We start from the raw sequence: 19,260 nt of genomic DNA, 5'->3' as shown, positions 1-19,260 counted from the left end.
TTTTGTCTATCAAGAAGTGTGCAAGTCGCCCTAAACCTTTAAAAAATTGACGCAGGAATATACCAGCATGACTAAGGTACAAACTGCATCTCCCGATCATTTTTTGTTCCAGAGTTATTTCAGAGCGTAGCTGAAAGTTTTTAATTGTCCGGCCTATTTTTTGAATGACCCCCTTATTGTTGGTTGGAACCCTGACTGCGCCGTGTCTTTGTATCCGCTGTATACACGCACAGTGTACGTCAATTTTGTAATGGGTGCCTGCTCGCGCCGTCGCATCTGGCCCCGCCTTAAAAATCGTTAGAGCAATAAGTTTGGTACGAGAGGAAAGCCCTTGAACATGGCAATCCTGTGGTGGTAAAATTTTGAAGATTGAGCAGGATACTGGGATCGAAATTACCCGTTGTACATTTTGTTTTTCTCTACGACAGCTCTGTGCACAAAACTCCCATAGTGGAGGCTGTTGAAATCGTTTCTGAACAACCCCGCCTACTTGAGGTTTTGTCTATCAAGAAGTGTGCAAATCGCCCTAAACCTTTACAAAATGGACGCAGGAATATGCCAGCATGACTAAGGTACAAACTGCATCTCCCTAGCATTTTTTGTTCCAGAGTTGTTCCAGAGCGTAGCTGAAAGTTTTTAATTGTCCGGCCTATTTTTTGAATGACCCCTTATTGTTGGTTGGAACCCTGACTGCGCCGTGTCTTTGTATACGCTGTATACACGGTCAGTGTACGTCAATTTCTAATGGGTGCCTGCTCGCGCCGTCGCATCTGGCCCCGTCTTAAAAATCGTCAGAGCAATAAGTTTGGTACGAGAGGAAAGCCCTTGAACATGGCTATCCTGTGGTGGTAAAATTTTGAAGATTGAGCAGGATACTGGGATCGAAATTACCCGTTGTACATTTTGTTTTTCTCTCCGACAGCTCTGTGCACAAAACTCCCATAGTGGAGGCTGTTGAAATCGTTTCTGAGCAACCCCGCCTAATTGAGGTTTTGTCTATCAGGAAGTGTGCAAGTCGCCCTAAACCTTTAAAAAATGGACGCAGGAATATGCCAGCATGACTAAGGTACAAACTGCATCTCCCTATCATTTTTTGTTCCAGAGTTATTTCAGAGCGTAGCTGAAAGTTTTTAATTGTCCGGCCTATTTTTTGAATGACCCCCTTATTGTTGGTTGGAACCCTGACTGCGCCGTGTCTTTGTATCCGCTGTATACACGCACAGTGTACGTCAATTTCTCAAGGGTGCCTGCTCGCGCCGTCGCATCTGTCCCCGCCTTAAAAATCGTTAGAGCAATAAGTTTGGTACGAGAGGAAAGCCCTTGAACATGGCAATCCTGTGGTGGTAAAATTTTGAAGATTGAGCAGGAAACTGGGATCGAAATTACCCGTTGTACATTTTGTTTTTCTCTCCGACAGCTATGTGCACAAAACTCCCATAGTGGAGGCTGTTGAAATCGTTTCTGAGCAACCCCGCCTACTTGAGGTTTTGTCTATCAAGAAGTTTGCAAATCGCCCTAAACCTTTAAAAAATGGACGCTGGAATATGCCAGCATGACTAAGGTACAAACTGCATCTCCCTAGCATTTTTTGTTCCAGAGTTATTCCAGAGCGTAGCTGAAAGTTTTTAATTGTCCGGCCTATTTTTTGAATGACCCCCTTATTGTTGGTTGGAACCCTGACTGTGCCGTGTGTTTCTGTACGCTGTATACACGCACAGTGTACGTCAATTTCTAATGGGTGCCTGCTCGCGCCGTCGCATCTGGCCCCGTCTTAAAAATCGTCAAGCAATAAGTTTGGTACAAGAGGAAAGCCCTTGAACATGGCAATCCTGTGGTGGTAATATTTTGAAGATTGAGCAGGATACTGGGATCGAAATTACCCGTTGTACATTTTGTTTTTCTCTCCGACAGCTCTGTGCACAAAACTCCCATAGTGGAGGCTGTTGAAATCGTTTCTGAGCAACCCCGCCTACTTGAGGTTTTGTCTATCAAGAAGTGTGCAAGTCGCCCTATACCTTTATAAAATGGACGCAGGAATATGCCAGCATGACTAAGGTACAAACTGCATCTCCCTAGCATTTTTTGTTCCAGAGTTATTTCAGAGCGTAGCTGAAAGTTTTTAATTGTCCGGCCTATTTTTTGAATGACCCCTTTTTGTTGGTTGGAACCCTGACTGCGCCGTGTCTTTGTATCCGCTGTATACACGCACAGTGTACGTCAATTTCTCAAGGGTGCCTGCTCGCGCCGTCGCATCTGGCTCCGCCTTAAAATTCGTTAGAGCAATAAGTTTGGTACGAGAGGAAAGCCCTTGAACATGGCAATCCTGTGGTGGTAAAATTTTAAAGATTGAGCAGGAAACTGGGATCGAAATTACCCGTTGTACATTTTGTTTTTCTCTCCGACAGCTATGTGCACAAAACTCCCATAGTGGAGGCTGTTGAAATCGTTTCTGAGCAACCCCGCCTACTTGAGGTTTTGTCTATCAAGAAGTGTGCAAGTCGCCCTATACCTTTATAAAATGGACGCAGGAATATGCCAGCATGACTAAGGTACAAACTGCATCTCCCTAGCATTTTTTGTTCCAGAGTTATTCCAGAGCGAAGCTGAAAGTTTTTTATTGTCCGGCCTATTTTTTGAATGACCCCCTTATTGTTGGTTGGAACCCTGACTGCGCCGTGTATTTGTATACGCTGTATACACGGTCAGTGTACGTCAATTTCTAATGGGTGCCTGCTCGCGCCGTCGCATCTGGCCTCGCCTTAAAAATCGTCAGAGCAATAAGTTTGGTACGAGAGGAAAGCCCTTTTACATGGCAATCCTGTGGTGGTAAAATTTTGAAGATTGAGCAGGAAACTGGGATCGAAATTACCCGTTGTACATTTTGTTTTTCTCTCCGACAGCTCTGTGCACAAAACTCCCATAGTGGAGGCTGTTGAAATCGTTTCTGAGCAACCCCGCCTAATTGAGGTTTTGTCTATCAAGAAGTGTGCAAGTCGCCCTAAACCTTTAAAAAATGGACGCAGAAATATGCCAGCATGACTAAGGTACAAACTGCATCTCCCTATCATTTTCTGTTCCAGAGTTATTCCAGAGCGTAGCTGAAAGTTTTTAATTGTCCGGCCTATTTTTTGAATGACCCCCTTATTGTTGGGTGGAACCCTGACTGCGCCGTGTCTTTCTGTACGCTGTATACACGCACAGTGTACGTCAATTTCTAATGGGTGACTGCTCGCGCCGTCGCATCTGGCCCCGTCTTAAAAATCGTCAGAGCAATAAGTTTGGTACGAGAGGAAAGCCCTTGAACATGGCAATCCTGTGGTGGTAAAATTTTGAAGATTGAGCAGGATACTGGGATCGAAATTACCCGTTGTACATTTTGTTTTTCTCTCCGACAGCTCTGTGCACAAAACTCCCATAGTGGAGGCTGTTGAAATCGTTTCTGAGCAACCCCGCCTACTTGAGGTTTTGTCTATCAAGAAGTGTGCAAATCGCCCTAAACCTTTACAAAATGGACGCAGGAATATGCCAGCATGACTAAGGTACAAACTGCATCTCCCTAGCATTTTTTGTTCCAGAGTTAATCCAGAGCGTAGCTGAAAGTTTTTAATTGTCCGGCCTATTTTTTAAATGACCCCCTTATTGTTGGTTGGAACCCTGACTGCGCCGTGTCTTTGTATCCGCTGTATACACGCACAGTGTACGTCAATTTCTAATGGGTGCCTGCTCGCGCCGTCGCATCTGGCCCCGCCTTAAAAATCGTTAGAGCAATAAGTTTGGTACGAGAGGAAAGCCCTTGAACATGGCAATCCTGTGGTGGTAAAATTTTGAAGATTGAGCAGGATACTGGGATCGAAATTACCCGTTGTACATTTTGTTTTTCTCTCTGACAGCTCTGTGCACAAAACTCCCATATTGGAGGCTGTTGAAATCGTTTCTGAGCAACCCCGCCTACTTGAGGTTTTGTCTATCAAGAAGTGTGCAAATCGCCCTCAACCTTTACAAGATGGACGCAGGAATATGCCAGCATGACTAAGGTACAAACTGCATCTCCCTAGCATTTTTTGTTCCAGAGTTGTTCCAGAGCGTAGCTGAAAGTTTTTAATTGTCCGGCCTATTTTTTGAATGACCCCTTATTGTTGGTTGGAACCCTGACTGCGCCGTGTCTTTGTATACGCTGTATACACGGTCAGTGTACGTCAATTTCTAATGGGTGCCTGCTCGCGCCGTCGCATCTGGCCCCGTCTTAAAAATCGTCAGAGCAATAAGTTTGGTACGAGAGGAAAGCCCTTGAACATGGCAATCCTGTGGTGGTAAAATTTTGAAGATTGAGCAGGATACTGGGATCGAAATTACCCGTTGTACATTTTGTTTTTCTTTCCGACAGCTCTGTGCACAAAACTCCCATAGTGGAGGCTGTTGAAATCGTTTCTGAGCAACCCCGCCTACTTGAGGTTTTGTCTATCAAGAAGTGTGCAAATCGCCCTAAACCTTTACAAAATGGACGCAGGAATATGCCAGCATGACTAAGGTACAAACTGCATCTCCCTAGCATTTTTTGTTCCAGAATTGTTCCAGAGCGTAGCTGAAAGTTTTTAATTGTCCGGCCTATTTTTTGAATGACCCCTTATTGTTGGTTGGAACCCTGACTGCGCCGTGTCCTTCTATACGCTGTATACACGCACAGTGTACGTCAATTTCTAATGGGTGCCTGCTCGCGCCGTCGCATCTGGCCCCGTCTTAAAAAATGTCAGAGCAATAAGTTTGGTACGAGAGGAAAGCCCTTGAACATGGCAATCCTGTGGTGGTAAAATTTTGAAGATTGAGCAGGATACTGGGATCGAAATTACCCGTTGTACATTTTGTTTTTCTCTCCGACAGCTCTGTGCACAAAACTCCCATAGTGGAGGCTGTTGAAATCGTTTCTGAGCAACCCCGCCTAATTGAGGTTTTGTCTATCAGGAAGTGTGCAAGTCGCCCTCAACCTTTAAAAAATGGACGCAGGAATATGCCAGCATGACTAAGGTACAAACTGCATCTCCCTATCATTTTTTGTACCAGAGTTATTTCAGAGCGTAGCTGAAAGTTTTTAATTGTCCGGCCTATTTTTTGAATGACCCCTTATTGTTGGTTGGAATCCTGACTGCGCCGTGTCTTTGTATACGCTGTATACACGGTCAGTGTACGTCAATTTCTAATGGGTGCCTGCTCGCGCCGTCGCATCTGGCCCCGTCTTAAAAATCGTCAGAGCAATAAGTTTGGTACGAGAGGAAAGCCCTTGAACATGGCAATCCTGTGGTGGTAAAATTTTGAAGATTGAGCAGGATACTGGGATCGAAATTACCCGTTGTACATTTTGTTTTTCTTTCCGACAGCTCTGTGCACAAAACTCCCATAGTGGAGGCTGTTGAAATCGTTTCTGAGCAACCCCGCCTACTTGAGGTTTTGTCTATCAAGAAGTGTGCAAATCGCCCTAAACCTTTACAAAATGGACGCAGGAATATGCCAGCATGACTAAGGTACAAACTGCATCTCCCTAGCATTTTTTGTTCCAGAATTGTTCCAGAGCGTAGCTGAAAGTTTTTAATTGTCCGGCCTATTTTTTGAATGACCCCTTATTGTTGGTTGGAACCCTGACTGCGCCGTGTCCTTCTATACGCTGTATACACGCACAGTGTACGTCAATTTCTAATGGGTGCCTGCTCGCGCCGTCGCATCTGGCCCCGTCTTAAAAAATGTCAGAGCAATAAGTTTGGTACGAGAGGAAAGCCCTTGAACATGGCAATCCTGTGGTGGTAAAATTTTGAAGATTGAGCAGGATACTGGGATCGAAATTACCCGTTGTACATTTTGTTTTTCTCTCCGACAGCTCTGTGCACAAAACTCCCATAGTGGAGGCTGTTGAAATCGTTTCTGAGCAACCCCGCCTAATTGAGGTTTTGTCTATCAGGAAGTGTGCAAGTCGCCCTCAACCTTTAAAAAATGGACGCAGGAATATGCCAGCATGACTAAGGTACAAACTGCATCTCCCTATCATTTTTTGTACCAGAGTTATTTCAGAGCGTAGCTGAAAGTTTTTAATTGTCCGGCCTATTTTTTGATTGACCCCCTTATTGTTGGTTGGAACCCTGACTGCGCCGTGTCTTTGTATCCGCTGTTTACACGCACAGTGTACGTCAATTTCTCAAGGGTGCCTGCTCGCGCCGTCGCATCTGGCCCCGCCTTAAAAATCGTTAGAGCAATAAGTTTGGTACGAGAGGAAAGCCCTTGAACATGGCAATCCTGTGGTGGTAAAATTTTGAAGATTGAGCAGGAAACTGGGATCGAAATTACCCGTTGTACATTTTGTTTTTCTCTCCGACAGCTATGTGCACAAAACTCCCATAGTGGAGGCTGTTGAAATCGTTTCTGAGCAACCCCGCCTACTTGAGGTTTTGTCTATCAAGAAGTGTGCAAATCGCCCTAAACCTTTAAAAAATGGACGCAGGAATATGCCTGCATGACTAAGGTACAAACTGCATCTCCCTAGCATTTTTTGTTCCAGAGTTATTCCAGAGCGAAGCTGAAAGTTTTTTATTGTCCGGCCTATTTTTTGAATGACCCCCTTATTGTTGGTTGGAACCCTGACTGCGCCGTGTATTTGTATACGCTGTATACACGGTCAGTGTACGTCAATTTCTAATGGGTGCCTGCTCGCGCCGTCGCATCTGGCCTCGCCTTAAAAATCGTTAGAGCAATAAGTTTGGTACGAGAGGAAAGCCCTTGAACATGGCAATCCTGTGGTGGTAAAATTTTGAAGATTGAGCAGGAAACTGGGATCGAAATTACCCGTTGTACATTTTGTTTTTCTCTCTGACAGCTCTGTGCACAAAACTCCCATATTGGAGGCTGTTGAAATCGTTTCTGAGCAACCCCGCCTACTTGAGGTTTTGTCTATCAAGAAGTGTGCAAATCGCCCTAAACCTTTACAAAATGGACGCAGGAATATGCCAGCATGACTAAGGTACAAACTGCATCTCCCTAGCATTTTTTGTTCCAGAGTTGTTCCAGAGCGTAGCTGAAAGTTTTTAATTGTCCGGCCTATTTTTTGAATGACCCCTTATTGTTGGTTGGAACCCTGACTGCGCCGTGTCTTTGTATACGCTGTATACACGGTCAGTGTACGTCAATTTCTAATGGGTGCCTGCTCGCGCCGTCGCATCTGGCCCCGTCTTAAAAATCGTCAGAGCAATAAGTTTGGTACGAGAGGAAAGCCCTTGAACATGGCAATCCTGTGGTGGTAAAATTTTGAAGATTGAGCAGGATACTGGGATCGAAATTACCCATTGTACATTTTGTGTTTCTCTCCGACAGCTCTGTGCACAAAACTCCCATAGTGGAGGCTGTTGAAATCGTTTCTGAGCAACCCCGCCTACTTGAGGTTTTGTCTATCAAGAAGTGTGCAAATCGCCCTAAACCTTTACAAAATGGACGCAGGAATATGCCAGCATGACTAAGGTACAAACTGCATCTCCCTATCATTTTTTGTTCCAGAGTTATTTCAGAGCGTAGCTGAAAGTTTTTAATTGTCCGGCCTATTTTTTGAATGACCCCCTTATTGTTGGTTGGAACCCTGACTGCGCCGTGTCTTTGTATCCGCTGTTTACACGCACAGTGTACGTCAATTTCTCAAGGGTGCCTGCTCGCGCCGTCGCATCTGGCCCCGCCTTAAAAATCGTTAGAGCAATAAGTTTGGTACGAGAGGAAAGCCCTTGAACATGGCAATCCTGTGGTGGTACAATTTTGAAGATTGAGCAGGAAACTGGGATCGAAATTACCCGTTGTACATTTTGTTTTTCTCTCCGACAGCTATGTGCACAAAACTCCCATAGTGGAGGCTGTTGAAATCGTTTCTGAGCAACCCCGCCTACTTGAGGTTTTGTCTATCAAGAAGTGTGCAAATCGCCCTAAACCTTTACAAAATGGACGCAGGAATATGCCTGCATGACTAAGGTACAAACTGCATCTCCCTAGCATTTTTTGTTCCAGAGTTATTCCAGAGCGAAGCTGAAAGTTTTTTATTGTCCGGCCTATTTTTTGAATGACCCCCTTATTGTTGGTTGGAACCCTGACTGCGCCGTGTATTTGTATACGCTGTATACACGGTCAGTGTACGTCAATTTCTAATGGGTGCCTGCTCGCGCCGTCGCATCTGGCCCCGCCTTAAAAATCGTCAGAGCAATAAGTTTGGTACGAGAGGAAAGCCCTTTTACATGGCAATCCTGTGGTGGTAAAATTTTGAAGATTGAGCAGGAAACTGGGATCGAAAATACCCGTTGTACATTTTGTTTTTCTCTCCGACAGCTCTGTGCACAAAACTCCCATAGTGGAGGCTGTTGAAATCGTTTCTGAGCAACCCCGCCTAATTGAGGTTTTGTCTATCAAGAAGTGTGCAAGTCGCCCTAAACCTTTAAAAAATGGACGCAGAAATATGCCAGCATGACTAAGGTACAAACTGCATCTCCCTATCATTTTCTGTTCCAGAGTTATTCCAGAGCGTAGCTGAAAGTTTTTAATTGTCCGGCCTATTTTTTGAATGACCCCCTTATTGTTGGTTGGAACCCTGACTGCGCCGTGTCTTTCTGTACGCTGTATACACGCACAGTGTACGTTAATTTCTAATGGGTGACTGCTCGCGCCGTCGCATCTGGCCCCGTCTTAAAAATCGTCAGAGCAATAAGTTTGGTACGAGAGGAAAGCCCTTGAACATGGCAATCCTGTGGTGGTAAAATTTTGAAGATTGAGCAGGATACTGGGATCGAAATTACCCGTTGTACATTTTGTTTTTCTTTCCGACAGCTCTGTGCACAAAACTCCCATAGTGGAGGCTGTTGAAATCGTTTCTGAGCAACCCCGCCTACTTGAGGTTTTGTCTATCAAGAAGTGTGCAAATCGCCCTAAACCTTTACAAAATAGACGCAGGAATATGCCTGCATGACTAAGGTACAAACTGCATCTCCCTAGCATTTTTTGTTCCAGAGTTATTCCAGAGCGTAGCTGAAAGTTTTTAATTGTCCGGCCTATTTTTTGAATGACCCCCTTATTGTTGGTTGGAACCCTGACTGCGCCGTGTCTTTCTATACGCTGTATACACGCACAGTGTACGTCAATTTCTAATGGGTGCCTGCTCGCGCCGTCGCATCTGGCCCCGTCTTAAAAATCGTCAGAGCAATAAGTTTGGTACGAGAGGAATGCCCTTGAACATGGCAATTCTGTGGTGGTAAAATTTTGAAGATTGAGCAGGATACTGGGATCGAAATTACCCATTGTACATTTTGTTTTTCTCTCCGACAGCTCTGTGCACAAAACTCCCATAGTGGAGGCTGTTGAAATCGTTTCTGAGCAACCCCGCCTACTTGAGGTTTTGTCTATCAAGAAGTGTGCAAATCGCCCTAAACCTTTACAAAATGGACGCAGGAATATGCCTGCATGACTAAGGTACAAACTGCATCTCCCTAGCATTTTTTGTTCCAGAGTTATTCCAGAGCGTAGCTGAAAGTTTTTAATTGTCCGGCCTATTTTTTGAATGACCCCCTTATTGTTGGTTGGAACCCTGACTGCGCCGTGTCTTTCTATACGCTGTATACACGCACAGTGTACGTCAATTTCTAATGGGTGCCTGCTCGCGCCGTCGCATCTGGCCCCGTCTTAAAAATCGTCAGAGCAATAAGTTTGGTACGAGAGGAAAGCCCTTGAACATGGCAATTCTGTGGTGGTAAAATTTTGAAGATTGAGCAGGATACTGGGATCGAAATTACCCATTGTACATTTTGTTTTTCTCTCCGACAGCTCTGTGCACAAAACTCCCATAGTGGAGGCTGTTGAAATCGTTTCTGAGCAACCCCGCCTAATTGAGGTTTTGTCTATCAAGAAGTGTGCAAGTCGCCCTATACCTTTAAAAAATGGACGCAGAAATATGCCAGCATGACTAAGGTACAAACTGCATCTCCCTAGCATTTTTTGTTCCAGAGTTATTCCAGAGCGTAGCTGAAAGTTTTTAATTGTCCGGCCTATTTTTTGAATGACCCCCTTATTGTTGGTTGGAACCCTGACTGCGCCGTGTCTTTCTATACGCTGTATACACGCACAGTGTACGTCAATTTCTAATGGGTGCCTGCTCGCGCCGTCGCATCTGGCCCCGTCTTAAAAATCGTCAGAGCAATAAGTTTGGTACGAGAGGAAAGCCCTTGAACGTGGCAATTCTGTGGTGGTAAAATTTTGAAGATTGAGCAGGATACTGGGATCGAAATTACCCATTGTACATTTTGTTTTTCTCTCCGACAGCTCTGTGCACAAAACTCCCATAGTGGAGGCTGTTGAAATCGTTTCTGAGCAACCCCGCCTACTTGAGGTTTTGTCTATCAAGAAGTGTGCAAGTCGCCCTATACCTTTACAAAATGGACGCAGGAATATGCCAGCATGACTAAGGTACAAACTGCATCTCCCTAGCATTTTTTGTTCCAGAGTTATTCCAGAGCGAAGCTGAAAGTTTTTTATTGTCCGGCCTATTTTTTGAATGACCCCCTTATTGTTGGTTGGAACCCTGACTGCGCCGTGTCTTTGTATACGCTGTATACACGGTCAGTGTACGTCAATTTCTAATGGGTGCCTGCTCGCGCCGTCGCATCTTGCCTCGCCTTAAAAATCGTCAGAGCAATAAGTTTGGTACGAGAGGAAAGACCTTGAACATGGCAATCCTGTGGTGGTAAAATTTTGAAGATTGAGCAGGAAACTGGGATCGAAATTACCCGTTGTACATTTTGTTTTTCTCTCCGACAGCTCTGTGCACAAAACTCCCATAGTGGAGGCTGTTGAAATCGTTTCTGAGCAACCCCGCCTACTTGAGGTTTTGTCTATCAAGAAGTGTGCAAGTCGCCCTATACCTTTAAAAAATGGACGCAGGAATATGCCAGCATGACTAAGGTACAAACTGCATCTCCCTATCATTTTTTGTTCCAGAGTTATTTCAGAGCGTAGCTGAAAGTTTTTAATTGTCCGGCCTATTTTTTGAATGACCCCCTTATTGTTGGTTGGAACCCTGACTGCGCCGTGTCTTTCTATACGCTGTATACACGCACAGTGTACGTCAATTTCTAATGGGTGCCTGCTCGCGCCGTCGCATCTGGCCCCGTCTTAAAAATCGTCAGAGCAATAAGTTTGGTACGAGAGGAAAGCCCTTGAACGTGGCAATTCTGTGGTGGTAAAATTTTGAAGATTGAGCAGGATACTGGGATCGAAATTACCCATTGTACATTTTGTTTTTCTCTCCGACAGCTCTGTGCACAAAACTCCCATAGTGGAGGCTGTTGAAATCGTTTCTGAGCAACCCCGCCTACTTGAGGTTTTGTCTATCAAGAAGTGTGCAAGTCGCCCTATACCTTTACAAAATGGACGCAGGAATATGCCAGCATGACTAAGGTACAAACTGCATCTCCCTAGCATTTTTTGTTCCAGAGTTATTCCAGAGCGAAGCTGAAAGTTTTTTATTGTCCGGCCTATTTTTTGAATGACCCCCTTATTGTTGGTTGGAACCCTGACTGCGCCGTGTCTTTGTATACGCTGTATACACGGTCAGTGTACGTCAATTTCTAATGGGTGCCTGCTCGCGCCGTCGCATCTTGCCTCGCCTTAAAAATCGTCAGAGCAATAAGTTTGGTACGAGAGGAAAGACCTTGAACATGGCAATCCTGTGGTGGTAAAATTTTGAAGATTGAGCAGGAAACTGGGATCGAAATTACCCGTTGTACATTTTGTTTTTCTCTCCGACAGCTCTGTGCACAAAACTCCCATAGTGGAGGCTGTTGAAATCGTTTCTGAGCAACCCCGCCTACTTGAGGTTTTGTCTATCAAGAAGTGTGCAAGTCGCCCTATACCTTTAAAAAATGGACGCAGGAATATGCCAGCATGACTAAGGTACAAACTGCATCTCCCTATCATTTTTTGTTCCAGAGTTATTTCAGAGCGTAGCTGAAAGTTTTTAATTGTCCGGCCTATTTTTTGAATGACCCCCTTATTGTTGGTTGGAACCCTGACTGCGCCGTGTATTTGTATACGCTGTATACACGGTCAGTGTACGTCAATTTCTAATGGGTGCCTGCTCGCGCCGTCGCATCTGGCCCCGCCTTAAAAATCGTTAGAGCAATAAGTTTGGTACGAGAGGAAAGCCCTTGAACATGGCAATCCTGTGGTGGTAAAATTTTGAAGATTGAGCAGGAAACTGGGATCGAAATTACCCGTTGTACATTTTGTTTTTCTCTCCGACAGCTATGTGCACAAAACTCCCATAGTGGAGGCTGTTGAAATCGTTTCTGAGCAACCCCGCCTAATTGAGGTTTTGTCTATCAGGAAGTGTGCAAGTCGCCCTAAACCTTTAAAAAATGGACGCAGGAATATGCCAGCATGACTAAGGTACAAACTGCATCTCCCTATCATTTTTTGTTCCAGAGTTATTTCAGAGCGTAGCTGAAAGTTTTTAATTGTCCGGCCTATTTTTTGAATGACCCCCTTATTGTTGGTTGGAACCCTGACTGCGCCGTGTCTTTGTATCCGCTGTATACACGCACAGTGTACGTCAATTTCTAATGGGTGCCTGCTCGCGCCGTCGCATCTGGCCCCGTCTTAAAAATCGTCAGAGCAATAAGTTTGGTACGAGAGGAAAGCCCTTGAACATGGCAATTCTGTGGTGGTACAATTTTGAAGATTGAGCAGGATACTGGGATCGAAATTACCCGTTGTACATTTTGTTTTTCTCTCCGACAGCTCTGTGCACAAAACTCCCATAGTGGAGGCTGTTGAAATCGTTTCTGAGCAACCCCGCCTACTTGAGGTTTTGTCTATCAAGAAGTGTGCAAGTCGCCCTATACCTTTATAAAATGGACGCAGGAATATGCCAGCATGACTAAGGTACAAACTGCATCTCCCTAGCATTTGTTGTTCCAGAGTTATTCCAGAGCGAAGCTGAAAGTTTTTTATTGTCCGGCCTATTTTTTGAATGACCCCCTTATTGTTGGTTGGAACCCTGACTGCGCCGTGTATTTGTATACGCTGTATACACGGTCAGTGTACGTCAATTTCTAATGGGTGCCTGCTCGCGCCGTCGCATCTGGCCTCGCCTTAAAAATCGTCAGAGCAATAAGTTTGGTACGAGAGGAAAGCCCTTGAACATGGCAATTCTGTGGTGGTAAAATATTGAAGATTGAGCAGGATACTGGGATCGAAATTACCCGTTGTACATTTTGTTTTTCTCTCCGACAGCTCTTAGCACAAAACTCCCATAGTGGAGGCTGTTGAAATCGTTTCTGAGCAACCCCGCCTAATTGAGGTTTTGTCTATCAAGAAGTGTGCAAGTCGCCCTAAACCTTTACAAAATGGACGCAGGAATATGCCAGCATGACTAAGGTACAAACTGCATCTCCCTATCATTTTCTGTTCCAGAGTTATTCCAGAGCGTAGCTCAAAGTTTTTAGTTGTCCGGCCTATTTTTTGAATGACCCCCTTATTGTTGGTTGGAACCCTGACTGCGCCGTGTCTTTCTATGCGCTGTATACACGCACAGTGTACGTCAATTTCTAATGGGTGCCTGCTCGCGCCGTCGCATCTGGCCCCGTCTTAAAAAATGTCAGCGCAATAAGTTTGGTACGAGAGGAAAGCCCTTGAACATGGCAATCCTGTGGTGGTAAAATTTTGAAGATTGAGCAGGATACTGGGATCGAAATTACCCGTTGTACGTTTTGTTTTTCTCTCCGACAGCTCTGTGCACAAAACTCCCATAGTGGAGGCTGTTGAAATCGTTTCTGAGCAACCCCGCCTACTTGAGGTTTTGTCTATCAAGAAGTGTGCAAGTCGCCCTATACCTTTAAAAAATGGACGCAGGAATATGCCAGCATGACTAAGGTACAAACTGCATCTCCCTAGCATTTTTTGTTCCAGAGTTATTCCAGAGCGTAGCTGAAATTTTTAGTTGTCCGGCCTTTTTTTTGAATGACCCCCTTATTGTTGGTTGGAACCCTGACTGCGCCGTATCTTTTTATCCGCTGTATACACGCACAGTGTACGTCAATTTCTAATGGGTGCCTGCTCGCGCCGTCGCATCTGGCCCCGTCTTAAAAATCGTCAGAGCAATAAGTTTGGTACGAGAGGAAAGCCCTTGAACATGGCAATCCTGTGGTGGTAAAATTTTGAAGATTGAGCAGGATACTGGGATCGAAATTACCCGTTGTACATTTTGTTTTTCTCTCCGACAGCTCTGTGCACAAAACTCCCATAGTGGAGGCTGTTGAAATTGTTTCTGAGCAACCCCGCCTAATTGAGGTTTTGTCTATCAAGAAGTGTGCAAATCGCCCTAAACCTTTAAAAAATGGACGCAGGAATATGCCAGCATGACTAAGGTACAAACTGCATCTCCCTAGCATTTTTTGTTCTAGAGTTATTCCAGAGCGTAGCTGAAAGTTTTTAATTGTCCGGCTTATTTTTTGAATGACCCCATTATTGTTGGTTGGAACCCTGACTGCGCCGTGTCTTTCTATACGCTGTATACACGCACAGTGTACGTCAATTTCTAATGGGTGCCTGCTCGCGCCGTCGCATCTGGCCCCGTCTTAAAAATCGTCAGAGCAATAAGTTTGGTACGAGAGGAAAGCCCTTGAACATGGCAATCCTGTGGTGGTAAAATTTTGAAGATTGAGCAGGAAACTGGGATCGAAATTACCCGTTGTACATTTTGTTTTTCTCTCCGACAGCTCTGTGCACAAAACTCCCATAGTGGAGGCTGTTGAAATCGTTTCTGAGCAACCCCGCCTAATTGAGGTTTTGTCTATCAAGAAGTGTGCAAGTCGCCCTAAACCTTTACAAAATGGACGCAGGAATATGCCAGCATGACTAAGGTACAAACTGCATCTCCCTATCATTTTCTGTTCTAGAGTTATTCCAGAGCGTAGCTGAAAGTTTTTAATTGTCCGGCCTATTTTTTGAATGACCCCCTTATTGTTGGTTGGAACCCTGACTGCGCCGTGTCTTTGTATCCGCTGTATACACGCAGAGTGTACGTCAATTTATAATGGGTGCCTGCTCGCGCCGTCGCATCTGTCGCCTGCCTTAAAAATCGTTAGAGCAATAAGTTTGGTACGAGAGGAAAGCCCTTGAACATGGCAATCCTGTGGTGGTAATATTTTGAAGATTGAGCAGGATACTGGGATCGAAATTACCCGTTGTACATTTTGTTTTTCTCTCCGACAGCTCTGTGCACAAAACTCCCATAGTGGAGGCTGTTGAAATCGTTTCTGAGCAACCCCGCCTACTTGAGGTTTTGTCTATCAAGAAGTGTGCAAGTCGCCCTATACCTTTAAAAAATGGACGCAGAAATATGCCAGCATGACTAAGGTACAAACTGCATCTCCCTATCATTTTCTGTTCCAGAGTTATTCCAGAGCGTAGCTGAAAGTTTTTAATTGTCCGGCCTATTTTTTGAATGACCCCCTTATTGTTGGTTGGAACCCTGACTGCGCCGTGTCTTTCTGTACGCTGTATACACGCACAGTGTACGTCAATTTCTAATGGGTGACTGCTCGCGCCTCCGCATCTGGCCCCGTCTTAAAAATCGTCAGAGCAATAAGTTTGGTACGAGAGGAAAGCCCTTGAACATGGCAATCCTGTGGTGGTAAAATTTTGAAGATTGAGCAGGATACTGGGATCGAAATTACCCGTTGTACATTTTGTTTTTCTCTCCGACAGCTCTGTGCACAAAACTCCCATAGTGGAGGCTGTTGAAATCGTTTCTGAGCAACCCCGCCTAATTGAGGTTTTGTCTATCAAGAAGTGTGCAAGTCGCCCTAAACCTTTAAAAAATGGACGCAGAAATATGCCAGCATGACTAAGGTACAAACTGCATCTCCCTATCATTTTCTGTTCCAGAGTTATTCCAGAGCGTAGCTGAAAGTTTTTAATTGTCCGGCCTATTTTTTGAATGACCCCCTTATTGTTGGTTGGAACCCTGACTGCGCCGTGTCTTTCTGTACGCTGTATACACGCACAGTGTACGTCAATTTCTAATGGGTGACTGCTCGCGCCGTCGCATCTGGCCCCGTCTTAAAAATCGTCAGAGCAATAAGTTTGGTACGAGAGGAAAGCCCTTGAACATGGCAATCCTGTGGTGGTAAAATTTTGAAGATTGAGCAGGATACTGGGATCGAAATTACCCGTTGTACATTTTGTTTTTCTCTCCGACAGCTCTGTGCACAAAACTCCCATTTTGGAGGCTGTTGAAATCGTTTCTGAGCAACCCCGCCTACTTGAGGTTTTGTCTATCAAGAAGTGTGCAAATCGCCCTAAACCTTTACAAAATGGACGCAGGAATATGCCAGCATGACTAAGGTACAAACTGCATCTCCCTAGCATTTTTTGTTCCAGAGTTAATCCAGAGCGTAGCTGAAAGTTTTTAATTGTCCGGCCTATTTTTTAAATGACCCACTTATTGTTGGTTGGAACCCTGACTGCGCCGTGTCTTTGTATCCGCTGTATACACGCACAGTGTACGTCAATTTCTAATGGGTGCCTGCTTGCGCCGTCGCATCTGGCCCCGCCTTAAAAATCGTTAGAGCAATAAGTTTGGTACGAGAGGAAAGCCCTTGAACATGGCAATCCTGTGGTGGTAAAATTTTGAAGATTGAGCAGGAAACTGGGATCGAAATTACCCGTTGTACATTTTGTTTTTCTCTCCGACAGCTCTGTGCACAAAACTCCCATATTGGAGGCTGTTGAAATCGTTTCTGAGCAACCCGGCCTACTTGAGGTTTTGTCTATCAAGAAGTGTGCAAATCGCCCTAAACCTTTACAAAATGGACGCAGAAATATGCCAGCATGACTAAGGTACAAACTGCATCTCCCTAGCATTTTTTGTTCCAGAGTTGTTCCAGAGCGTAGCTGAAAGTTTTTAATTGTCCGGCCTATTTTTTGAATGACCCCTTATTGTTGGTTCGAACCCTGACTGCGCCGTGTCTTTGTATACGCTGTATACACGGTCAGTGTACGTCAATTTCTAATGGGTGCCTGCTCGCGCCGTCGCATCTGGCCCCGTCTTAAAAATCGTCAGAGCAATAAGTTTGGTACGAGAGGAAAGCCCTTGAACATGGCAATCCTGTGGTGGTAAAATTTTGAAGATTGAGCAGGATACTGGGATCGAAATTACCCGTTGTACATTTTGTTTTTCTCTCCGACAGCTCTGTGCACAAAACTCCCATAGTGGAGGCTGTTGAAATCGTTTCTGAGCAACCCCGCCTACTTGAGGTTTTGTCTATCAAGAAGTGTGCAAATCGCCCTAAACCTTTACAAAATGGACGCAGGAATATGCCAGCATGACTAAGGTACAAACTGCATCTCCCTAGCACTTTTTGTTCCAGAGTTGTTCCGGAGCGTAGCTGAAAGTTTTTAATTGTCCGGCCTATTTTTTAAATGACCCACTTATTGTTGGTTGGAACCCTGACTGCGCCGTGTCTTTGTATCCGCTGTATACACGCACAGTGTACGTCAATTTCTAATGGGTGCCTGCTCGCGCCGTCGCATCTGGCCCCGCCTTAAAAATCGTTAGAGCAATAAGTTTGGTACGAGAGGAAAGCCCTTGAACATGGCAATCCTGTGGTGGTAAAATTTTGAAGATTGAGCAGGAAACTGGGATCGAAATTACCCGTTGTACATTTTGTTTTTCTCTCCGACAGCTCTGTGCACAAAACTCCCATATTGGAGGCTGTTGAAATCGTTTCTGAGCAACCCCGCCTACTTGAGGTTTTGTCTATCAAGAAGTGTGCAAATCGCCCTAAACCTTTACAAAATGGACGCAGGAATATGCCAGCATGACTAAGGTACAAACTGCATCTCCCTAGCATTATTTGTTCCAGAGTTGTTCCAGAGCGTAGCTGAAAGTTTTTAATTGTCCGGCCTATTTTTTGAATGACCCCTTATTGTTGGTTGGAACCCTGACTGCGCCGTGTCTTTGTATACGCTGTATACACGGTCAGTGTACGTCAATTTCTAATGGGTGACTGCTCGCGCCGTCGCATCTGGCCCCGTCTTAAAAATCGTCAGAGCAATAAGTTTGGTACGAGAGGAAAGCCCTTGAACATGGCAATCCTGTGGTGGTAAAATTTTGAAGATTGAGCAGGATACTGGGATCGAAATTACCCGTTGTACATTTTGTTTTTGTCTCCGACAGCTCTGTGCACAAAACTCCCATAGTGGAGGCTGTTGAAATCGTTTCTGAGCAACCCCGCCTACTTGAGGTTTTGTCTATCAAGAAGTGTGCAAATCGCCCTAAACCTTTACAAAATGGACGCAGGAATATGCCAGCATGACTAAGGTACAAACTGCATCTCCCTAGCACTTTTTGTTCCAGAGTTGTTCCAGAGCGTAGCTGAAAGTTTTTAATTGTCCGGCCTATTTTTTGAATGACCCCTTATTGTTGGTTGGAACCCTGACTGCGCCGTGTCCTTCTATACGCTGTATACACGCACAGTGTACGTCAATTTCTAATGGGTGCCTGCTCGCGCCGTCGCATCTGGCCCCGTCTTAAAAATCGTTAGAGCAATAAGTTTGGTACGAGAGGAAAGCCCTTGAACATGGCAATCCTGTGGTGGTAAAATTTTGAAGATTGAGCAGGAAACTGGGATCGAAATTACCCGTTGTACATTTTGTTTTTCTCTCCGACAGCTCTGTGCACAAAACTCCCATATTGGAGGCTGTTGAAATCGTTTCTGAGCAACCCCGCCTACTTGAGGTTTTGTCTATCAAGAAGTGTGCAAGTCGCCCTATACCTTTATAAAATGGACGCAGGAATATGCCAGCATGACTAAGGTACAAACTGCATCTCCCTAGCATTTTTTGTTCCAGAGTTATTCCAGAGCGAAGCTGAAAGTTTTTTATTGTCCGGCCTATTTTTGAATGACCCCCTTATTGTTGGTTAGAACCCTGACTGCGCCGTGTCTTTCTATACGCTGTATACACGCACAGTGTACGTCAATTTCTAATGGGTGCCTGCTCGCGCCGTCGCATCTGGCCCCGTCTTAAAAATCGTCAGAGCAATAAGTTTGGTACGAGAGGAAAGCCCATGAACATGGCAATTCTGTGGTGGTAAAATTTTGAAGATTGAGCAGGATACTGGGATCGAAATTACCCGTTGTACATTTTGTTTTTCTCTCCGACAGCTCTGTGCACAAAACTCCCATAGTGGACGCTGTT

This window comes from Asterias amurensis, chromosome 3, assembly GCF_032118995.1.
Source record: "Asterias amurensis chromosome 3, ASM3211899v1".
NCBI classification, from domain to species: domain Eukaryota; kingdom Metazoa; phylum Echinodermata; class Asteroidea; order Forcipulatida; family Asteriidae; genus Asterias; species Asterias amurensis.
This window is presented reverse-complemented; position numbering follows the sequence as displayed.